At 39.0% G+C, this 9,067-nt stretch overlaps 1 non-coding gene across 1 annotated transcript; it reads left to right on the top strand.

The window, feature by feature from the left end:
* Positions 1 to 395: 395 nt before the first annotated feature.
* Positions 396 to 527, top strand: LOC127188713 (small nucleolar RNA SNORA17). Its single transcript, XR_007830568.1, has one exon. It is a non-coding gene; the product is annotated as a small nucleolar RNA SNORA17 (small nucleolar RNA).
* The last annotated feature ends 8,540 nt before the right edge of the window (positions 528 to 9,067 follow it).

Genomic DNA, 9,067 nt, shown 5'->3' with positions numbered 1-9,067 from the left:
ACAATAGTGGATATTAATATCATCAAGACTAACTATTTTCAAAAAAAATCTGACAAAAGTTCAAAAGTTCTTGTGGGCACAGGAAAAAAATGCATCTTTACGTAATATTGGTAAAGCTATAAATTTGAATGTTCATTTTGAAAAAATAGTGTACAGTTTCCTCGAAGTTAACAATAAAATTACACAGTGATGCAGGAATCTCACTGGAAAGTGTATATCCAAAGACAACAAAATTGTTTTGTCAAATATATATCCATCTTCTCATGTTTAGTGCAGCTGTCTTCAAAATTCATAATACAAATAATTACTCACCAACTAACCAAAGAATGAATAAGGAAGCCATGCAGCTTTTAAACACAATAGGAAATCTATTTAGCCTTAAAAAAGAAGATATGCCTTACCTGAGAAACATTGCAGATGTAGCGTTTGTGTCATATGTGCACCAGAGAGTGAAAGGGAGGAGGGAGGCTATGTCTATGCTCAGGGTTCTGATCTATGGACAACTGAATGATTAGTAGTCTAACATTCTCTGAAAAAAGTAGAGCTCGAACATGGTTGAGCAAATGTTCTTGTGTGCTGCAAACAGTCCAAGCGTTCCTCAGTAGAAGAATGGATAAAGAAACTGTGGTACATTTGCACTATGAAATACTACTCAGCTATTAAAAACAAGGAATTCCCGAAATTTGTGGACAAATGTATTGAACTAGAAATGATCATAATGAGTGAGTTAACCCAGAAGCAGAAAGAGTCAAATGGTATATACTCACTTATATCTAGACACTAGCCCAAGGGATATGTCGCGTGAAACTCTTCACTCACCAGGAAAGTGGGACAGAGGGGAGGACATCCTACCTCTAGGTAAGGGAAGCATGGGAGAATGGGGAAATAGAAGGATCCAGAAGGTCCTAGAAACCTACAAGAAGAATATTATGATGGGCAGATCTGGGCCCAGGGATCCTGCTTAACCTATGGCACCAGCCAAGGACAATAAATGCAATAAACTTTGAACCCCTACCCAGATCTAGCCATTTTCCATAGTTGAGTGGAGAGTAGGGTCTGACTTTCACATCTGGTGCACCATATCTGACCACGTCTCCTGGATGGGAAGGCCTGGTGGTACTCAGAGGAAGGATAGAAGGCTACCAAGAAGAGACTTGATACCCTTTGAGCATGTACAGGGGGAGGAGGTCCCCCTCAGTCACAGTGATAGTGGAGGAGAGTAAAGGGAAAATGGGAGGGAGGGAGGAATGGGAGGATACAAAGAATAGGATAACAATTGAGATGTAATATGAATAAATTAATAAAATATATTTTGAAAAAATAGAGCCTGAAACAGTAAGGAGGCAGAACTGGAGTCTCAAAGGTAGTAAGGAACAGCCTGATGTGAGTAGACAGTGATGCCACATGAGACCCATGGTGGGGTTGTGGTCTGTGTTGCCACTGAGGTCCATGTGTGGGTCTGTGGCCCTGTAGCAGCAAGGATCATGCAGGAGGACATCTCGGATCTGTGCTGCTGCCCAGGGAAATGTTGATGTCTGGAAGATGTGTAGAAGTGGCCCCACTCTGGGCATCTTGGGAGAGCTGGCCCTTGAGGCCTAAGAGCAGGAGAGCTAACCACACCCCTCACTCCTACACTACTCATTTGGGAGTTTTGGATGAGCTGGCTCCAATGATACAATGAGGGAAAGCTGACCCTATCCTGCTAGGGCATAGACAAGGGAGAAATACTTTTCTTCCCACTCGCCCCTCACCACCTATATCAGACAGAAGATCTCACCATGGGATCATGAGAGCAGGAGAATTGGCCCTGCCCCTCACCAGCTTCAGCACTCATGAGTTTGGGGCCTATACGTCATCTGGGAAGCAGAGTAGAGATGATCCTGGTGGTGGGGGTATCAGTGAGCCAGCCCTGAGGTCCTGAGAGCGGAAGAGCTATACTCACCATTTGTCTGCTTTGTGGTGACATAGAAAAGGAAGAAATGTGCCTCTCACTCCTTGCCACCAGTGCTAGGCAGGCAGAATAGCTGCCTCCAAGGTTATCAGAGCTAGAGAGCTGGTCTGACCTTCACCTGCTAAAACCCTCAGGAGAGCAGGCCCTGCACTTTACATGGGCAGCATAGTAGAGCAGGCCCTGGATGTGAGGTTGCAGCTGAACCAGCTCTGAAAATGTGGGAACAGAAGACGATGTGACAAGTGAGAGATGCCCTCCTTTTCTTCCTTACCCCTTGACATTTATGGGAGGTAGAGAGCTGGCCCTGGGATGGTGAGAGTGGGAGAATTGGCCATGTCCCTCATCAGCTGAAGACTTGGGAGAGTGGATCCTGCACTTCACCTGGGCAGTAGTGTAGAGCTGGTCCTGGCTGCAGGGGTTTCTGATGAATGGCCTAGGGACATGAGGGTGGGAGAGTCTGCAGGTTGACCAATTCAGGCATTACTCAGGTCCAGATCCAGGGCTCTGGATTGTCCCAGTCCAACATCATCCCCATCAATAATCTGCTGGAGGACATGAAGGGCCAGTCCTACAGATCCCAAAACTACAGCATCTCATGACACAGGGCAGCAGGAGGATCTTCAAGAGGAGTCTTAGTTAGGTTCCAGTATTGATAGAGTAGCAGAACCCAGAGGACTGTTCCAGACCAAGGAGTCATTGGAATAAACATTTGCAAGCAAAGAAGTATGCACAAAGTGTATACTGTGGGACACGCTGTGACATACTACAGCTTCCACAATGAATGTTTTTCTCTGTTTAGATGGTTGTTGCAAGTGGGGAGGGTGGGTATGAGGGAATGTTGTGAAATTCAAAGAGAGCCAGTGTAAAGTTACAAAAAAGAAAACATGAATTGATTTGGAGATCAATATGTAAAAGAAAATGAGCCAGGCACAGAGAGATATTACCACCTGACCTATCCCATAATGTAGTTACTTTCTTAAAAGTTAAGAATAATAGTTATATTCTCCACAGTTAAGTGGAGATTGGGGACTGACTTTCATACTAACTCTGGTGCCCCATATTTGGCCATGTCTGCTTGATGGAGAGGCCTGATGGCACTCGGAGGAAGGATAGCAGACCACCAAGAAGAGACTTGATACCCTATCATCATATTCAAGGGGAGGAGGCCCCCCTCAGTCACAGTCATAGGGAAAGAGAATGCGGTAAAAGCTGGAGGGAGGGAGGAATGGGAGGATGCATGGGATGGGATAGCAAATGAGATGTAATATGAATGATTTTATTTTTCAATAAAAAAAGAATAATGATTTTAAGAGGCTCAGGGAGTGGACAGAAGGGAAAGATGGTGGGACTTTCATCAATGGACACTTCACTCTAGTTACATAGGATAAGAATTTGTGGTGTGGAATTCAGTAAAAATACTATGGGTAATGATACTGTAGTGTAAATGTTAAAGAAAAATGGTGGGAGATTTGGAATGTTTTTTATGAAGAAATGATAAATACTTGAGATATTATATGTATACCCACATTTAAACTTTAAAATGTACAGACATATCTAAAAATCACATGGTACAGCATGAATACACATAAATTTTCATGGTTTCTATATTATCAATTTAATTTTAATTTTAAAAAGGCAAAAAAGGAAATCAAATTTTTCTATTATAAATAAAGAGACAAATGCTTGAGGGCACAGATATATTTAATCTGATTTAATACCATTGTATGTGTAGATCTTTTCAAATACATGTTATTGGTAATATGATCAAATTTATATTCATGAATACTATAAGTAAAATGTTTATTAAAAAAACTAACCCTGGCAAAGGCTATACCAGATGTAGGAAGATTGTGCTTTTGGAAATGTGGTTGTCAATATTGTGACATTTATGCCTGTGAACTCTCACACTTTTCTCTAAGCCTAACTAATCTATCCTAGTCATTATCAGTAATCACTGGAATGTTAACTTGACTGGCAAAGGACAAGAGATGAACTCAGCTGGTGCTTTTTCTGTATTTGAAGGTCTGAAGACCAGATATCATCTCTTTGATGTACTCTAAAGTTCCAGAGAGTGGTCCTATTTGATCCTTGAAGGAAATCAAATCTCAATTCAGGACTAGTCCTTTCATATACCTGCTTTGTGGCCTTGGATAAATAACTGCAAACTTTTCTGTGACATCAATTATTTAAAAGGGAATTATTTTAATCATGTGGTTTCATAGTAATTCTTAAACGATTTTAGCAAGTTTCTCTTTGTATTGTATGTTATAGTTTTCTGATTTGTCTTGTTTCAATTTTGTTTTGTTTGTGTTTTGTGTTTTTCATTTTTAGATTATATTAGATCTGTATAGAAGACTGAGAACAGTGGGGCAAGGCATTTAACTTAAAAAGAAGAGGAGGAGGTCTCCCTCAGCCATAGTCATAGGGGAGGGGAGTAAGGGGAATATAGAGGGGAGGGAGGAATGGGAGGATACAAGGGATGGGATAGCAACTGAGATGTAATATGAATAAATTAATTAAATATATTTTAAAAAGAATAAAAAAGAAAAGCACCTCATTTATCTTTATAGAAAATGGATAGATTCAAATATTCACATGAACGTTCAACATCATCATTGATATGATGTTGGCAACATGGACAAAAATCTAAGGGCTGTGTCATTATCAGTTTTAGTTTGGACTCTTCAGACAAAATTAGTGAAGTCACACTCTGGAAACTCTGGAAACTATTCAGGGATGGCAGTTGGAAATCTTTATGAAAAATATGTTTAATGTACTTCTATTATATAGAGTTCAAGGACTCACTATAGGGGTTTTAAATATGATGATGAATTTTGAACAAGAGTTGTCATAAGTGAGAACATCAATGAGAGCAATATACTATGTGCCTTTGTGATGACAACTGAAGGCAGAAGTGAGCAGTTCATTCAAGTACCTTTTCATAAAGTTTGATGCTGCCTCAGTCATGGATCAGGATGAGAACTGTCCTAGGAAATAGTTTCCGGAAATTCAAATCATATTGGTCAACTAGTTTCATTTTTTTTATATCAATTTCTTGATAGAGCCAGTAGAACTGACAATGTAGTTGAAGGTATGTTTAATCTTAATGGCAAAAGAGAGCGTGCATGCTTGGATGCATTTATTGTCCTCAACACCCCCACACACAAAAAAAGTCAAAAATATATCTATGGCAACCTATGATGCTCCATTGATGATTGCTTAAAAGCCTGAGGTGAGAAGAATTCTTAACACTGTGCTTGCATGCAATTACTTAGTGTTGGGATGAACTAGTGATGTCTGATCTGAGTGTGAAAATACAAGAGCTGTTTGTGTGTCAGGATTTTCTATCATTGCTTTTGACACAAACTGAACAATTACCATATTTTCTTGACTACAAAAAATAGAAGCAAAAGGGAAACCTAGTTTAGCTATCTCTTCACTAGGGATTCACTTCTCTTCTGTTATAATCAAGGCACTCCAAATATCAAAGGAAGAAAAGACAAATGAAAGGATCTGTTGGGTTCCCTTGTGAAATGTGAATTGTTTTAAATCATGAACAGCCTAAGGGCCATGAATGAATTAAACAGTGAATATCATTCAAAAACCATGTAGATTTGGTTCATTATATCAGCTTGTACTCTTAACAGTGATCAGAAGAATAAATATTGATTGGAAATATAGAGGAAAGAAAAAAAATGTTAGAACATAGATATGAGTGAGCTGCCATTGTAAAAAAATAATGATAATACATTACAGTTTAAAACACATGAGACAGATAATTGGAATTGAATAAAAGGTAAATGGTAGGTAGCTAAAATAGCCAAAAAGCATAGCCAGAGGGAAGGGCTTTGGGATGTAGTCTAGTAGAGACATATGAGAGAGATACACAAACATGTAAGTACCACCTGTTCAGACCACTTTTTTGTTTATGTTGATATGATTTTAGAGTTACCAATTATGTAGCTCATTTTTGGGAGGGGTTAATTCTCCCTCTGTCATGAGTAATTAGTTGCCTCTCATTTATTTTTCTAGGGGTGGGACCCTGTGAGATTGTTTTCTCTTCTGAGTTAGCTCAGGAAATATTGCAGAAGACAGACTGGAAAGATTGTATTAACCAGAGGATGAGGTATTCTGCTGTGAGACACTGTTTCCTAGAAATGGCCGTCCGAACAATATATGAGTAACACCAAAGAGACAAATTAATGTTGTTCAAAGGAAAAGTTCACCATGAAGATATTACAATTCTCTTTGTTTGTTTGTTTTTGTTTGTTTATTTGTTTTCATTTGTTTTTTATTTGTTTCTGAGACAGGATTTTTCTGTTCAGCCTTGGATGTCTTAGGCTGACTTTATAGACCAGGCTGGCCTCAAACTCACAGTGATCTGCCTGCTGCTGCCTCCCAAGTATAGGAATTAAAGGAATGTGCCACCACGCCAGGTTGACATTACAATTCTTAAAATGTGTACCAAGGTCAAGAGCATCTAAGTTCATAGAAGAAAATATATGACAACTAAAAGTAATCTTATGTTTGTTTGTTTATTTATTTATTTATTGGTTTTTCAAGGCAGTTTCTCTGTGTAGTCTTGGCCATCCTGGACATGCATTATAGACCAGTCTGGCTTCGAACTCACAGAGGTCCGTCTACCTCTACCTCCCTGAATGCTGGGATTACATGTGTGCACCACCATACACAGTTTCACCTTATGTTCTTCATATGATGTCTTCCACTGAACCTAGAGTTCACCATTTCAATGAGACTGGCTGGTCACTCATCATAGGGACCCACCTGTTCTTTCTGCCCCTCACACCTTGCCACATCTGCTTTTACATGGCTCTGGAGACAGGAACCTGCTGAACTGTGTGCCAAGTTTGAAAACCACAAGAATACTTTGTCTTGTTTCTGTTTTGTTATTCGTATGGATTCAAGAAACCTAAGTATTTTGAAATTATTTCTATATTTAGCTTCAGTTTCCTAAGAAAATTTTATCAGTTTGAACACAGTAATAAACTCTGACTCACCGAGATGCACTGGTGTCTTGCAAAATCAAGGTCCTTCCCCTTGGTGTCAATTAATTAAAAATGAGACTAAAATTGAATTCTGCTTCCCTCTCCCTGTGTCTTCTCTCTTCTCTTTGGATGTTGAATGTGTGTGAATATGTGTCTGCCTGAAGGCTGTCTTGTTAATCTGTCCCTGTTTCTGTGTCTCGGTTCATCTGTGTGTGACTGTCTCTAACAAAGGGTTTTTCTCTTTATTGAACAGCATAGAAAGGATCACCTTGTGGAAGGAAGGAGGAATACCTTGAAGAAATCTCTAACAATTTAAAAAGGGATTAAATCACTGACTCCAGATATCCCCAACTGACCCAGATAATGAACAGTACTATAAACATTACTGTTTATCAACCAATATTCACATGTTGTGCTACATTTTTAAGGTGGATATTATTTTATTAGACTGTTTTGTTTCCATCAAATGATTAGTATAACGCAGGCATCTTCTGGATTACGGCTCTGGAAGAGTATATAATTTAAACTGCAGCAATGTATTAGATTAGGTTTAACAACTGATTGGGAAATCCGAGGCAAGAAGTTTCATTGTTACTCTATTCTTTTAAAGGCAGCTTTAAATAATATACTGAGTACGCAGCAGGCTAGCAGTCTTAAGTCCTTAGTGTATATTATTAACTTTGCCTGTGAGGTCTACTCTTATAATGTAAGAGGTTAAGAGGAGAGAGGGCCTGCGGTCCAGATGTAAGGTGAATAAATAAATAAATTAATGGGAACAAGAATGTAAGCTATATTTTAATCATAAGCTTGGCCACAGGGAAGGGCTTTGTGATACAGTCTAGTGGGGATATGCAAGAGTTTCCTGACAGTTTAGAGCTTTAACATATTTTTCCAACCATAGATGTCTCCTGGTAAGAAGGAGGTACTCTCCTATGTGAAAAGTAAAGGAGTGAATGTCTAAAATTAAATTCTCTTTAATCTCAAGTGGAGACCCACTATGGCTTTTTCTCATCATGAAGCTGATCTTGATGAGCAGCTTATTTGATCAACATAGATTGCACTAATGAATAGCCCAACCACAGAGATGAACTTTATATGGTGTCTGTGTATTTCTCTTAGCTGGAAAAACCTCTATGGCTTTATTAGTCTGATAACATTTACAGGTCAGTTTCACAATTGAAGACAAGAGCTGAATTGGCTGAATACAAAGAGATGCATTTAGACAAATATTTAGAATGCCATTTCCCCTGTAGATATACTAGCTAAAGTTAATGTTGTCATTGTAATTTGGGAGTTAATGTTTTTTTAATAGCTGACACTTCCATTTCTCTGTTCAAAGTGATTGTCAGAATGAAGCTCATAATACACAATGTCTGGAAATAAAGTTCATTTTCCATGTCCTCCAACTATATTACGAAAGAAGTATTTCTTTTTTTTTCTTGTGCTCAGATATCAAAAAAAGAGATTAGTACAAAATGAATTATAAAGTATCCAGACTTCCAACAATCACATATCCATTCTGGCAAATATAGTAAATGTGCTTTTATCTCTCCACTGAGATCTTTTTTCTAGAATGAAAAAATGCAATGAAATGTTTCCGTATTAGGTTTACTATTCATCCTTTTTGCTTTCCCTACCCAAAAGGGCACAGCAAAGATCCTAAGACTGTCTAACATGATAACACCTCCTCAATTACCTCAGCATCCACAAGCAGTGGCCTCAGTTATTCAGGCATGCCACACTGAGGATGCAGTCCTGAGGAGGGCCTTTTTTTGCTGTGTGTTTTATGATTCTTCTACATCACACCAGTCTTAGGTAGGTTTTGTGTGCTGAAGATGTTAAATGTTGGACAGATGTATAAGTTTCCTGCAATCTGTGGTTTTTGGCAAAAGGGACAGCTGAGTATGCTTCCTTTTATCTACAGGAAAGTGAGTAACACCCCTATAAGACTAGGGAACATTGCACAATAGGGGGCAGAAAGAATGCAGAAGACCAGGCCAGGGAGAGAGGGAGTCAAAAGACATCTTCTGGACCTGACATAGCCATTGTTCTCATGAACTCTCTTTAGCTGTGATATCTACACAAAACCTCCACAAGATGGTACTGACAA

The sequence above is a fragment of the Acomys russatus genome, chromosome 4 (assembly GCF_903995435.1).
Source record: "Acomys russatus chromosome 4, mAcoRus1.1, whole genome shotgun sequence".
NCBI lineage: Eukaryota > Metazoa > Chordata > Mammalia > Rodentia > Muridae > Acomys > Acomys russatus.
This window is presented reverse-complemented; position numbering and strand designations above follow the sequence as displayed.